Raw genomic sequence first — 1,706 nt, forward strand, 5'->3', positions numbered from 1 at the left:
TAGTATAAGAATGTAGTTCCCATGGTTACCAGGGGGTAAGGGAGAGGAGGAATAAATTGGAAGACTGGGATTGACATATACACACTACTACATATAAAACAGATAACTAATAAGGACCTACTGTATAGCACAGGGAACTCTACTCAATACTCTGTAATGGCCTATATGGGAAAAGAATCTAAAAAGGAGTGGATATATGTATATGTATAACTGATTCACTTTGCTGTACACCTGAAAATAACACAACATTGTAAATCAACTATACTCCAATAAAAATGTTTTAAAAAAAGAATCTGGTTCCCTTACCCTTGATTTTAGATTTTTGTGTTTATCAGAAGAGCCTCATTTTTCCTCACTGATTGACTTTATGATCCATAAATGTAATGATTTTTAACTTAGAAAATAAATTCATATTAATAAAATATAATTTTTATCTGTTTTATACATTGGGGTCTGTGTCAGATTTTTGTCTATGAAAGCATTCATCTGATTTGGAAAATTTTAAAAAGTCTGGTTCTTCGAGGAAGATGCGGTCACTGCTGCTGCAGAGCGCTGGTCCACCTGGTCAGGAAGCCACGCCGCAGCCATGGCTTTTCAAGACCCCTGAAAGACTCCGCTGGCGCCAGAAGTGGCAACTCACCGAATTAGAATTACCTTAACCAGCCGCAACACAAAATCTTTGGAGAAGGTATGTGTTGACTTGATCAGAGGCACAAAGTATAAGAATCTCAAAGTGAAAGGAGTAGTTCGGATGCCCACCAAGACTCTAAGAATAACTACAAGGAAAACTCTTTGTGGTGAGAGGGTCTGAGATGGGATTGGTTTCAGATGAGGATCCACAAGCGACTTCATTACCTTGCACAGCCCTTCTGAGGTTGTGAAACAGGTTACTTCCATCAGTATTGAGCCAGGAGTCAAGGTTGAAGTCGCCATTGCAGATGCTTAAATCAACCTTTTCAATAAATTGATAATCAGTTGCGATTTTTTTTAAGTCTGAAAACCAATATTCAACAGGCATAAGGGAGCCTCTGAAAATTTGGGGGTGGAAGAGTATAAATCTTAAGTCTTTGCAATTTTTCTGGTAGCAGTGTGAGCGATGGATTGAAGGGGAAAGGGTACAGACTGAAATCATGGAGACCAGTTAGAAGATCACTTCCGAAGTATAGCTGGGAGTGAATAGGGTCTAAACTAGGGGGCAGGGCAGTAGACAAGGGGAGGAGAAGATGGATGGGAGAGACGCTGAATGTGGGATTGACTTGACAAGACTTGACAACTGATTAGGCACGAGAGAGGGCAGTCAAAGCTGACATGCTGAGGTTTAAAACATAAGCCCCCAAGACAATGGCAGTCCTGTTCTTTAGATCTTACACAAAGAAAGAGCAGCAGATTTGGGATGCAAGAGCAGGAGATGATGGGTTCAGTTTGGGATGCATTGATTTTAAGTGTCTGTGGGCAGAAAAGTGGGAGAGACATCCAATCAGCAGCTGGATTATATTGGTCTAAAGCTCAGGAGATGGTTCTGGGCTGGACACAGAGCTAGAGATTTGGGATTGATCCACCTGGAATCCATGAAGCCCCAAAATTCCTACTGCAAACTGTAAATAGTAGTTTAATTAGATTGCGTGTTACCATTTTGGCCAATACTTTCAAGTTAAAAGGCATATGATAGCAATTTAAATTGTTTTGTTTCATTCTAAATGAAGTAG

General features: G+C 40.2%; 1 pseudogene; it reads left to right on the forward strand.

Annotated features, from left to right (window-relative positions):
* The first annotated feature begins 586 nt into the window (after positions 1 to 586).
* Positions 587 to 1,130, forward strand: LOC137216933 (small ribosomal subunit protein uS10-like; annotated as a pseudogene).
* Positions 1,131 to 1,706: the final 576 nt, after the last annotated feature.

Source organism: Pseudorca crassidens, chromosome X (assembly GCF_039906515.1).
Source record: "Pseudorca crassidens isolate mPseCra1 chromosome X, mPseCra1.hap1, whole genome shotgun sequence".
NCBI classification, from domain to species: Eukaryota; Metazoa; Chordata; class Mammalia; order Artiodactyla; family Delphinidae; genus Pseudorca; species Pseudorca crassidens.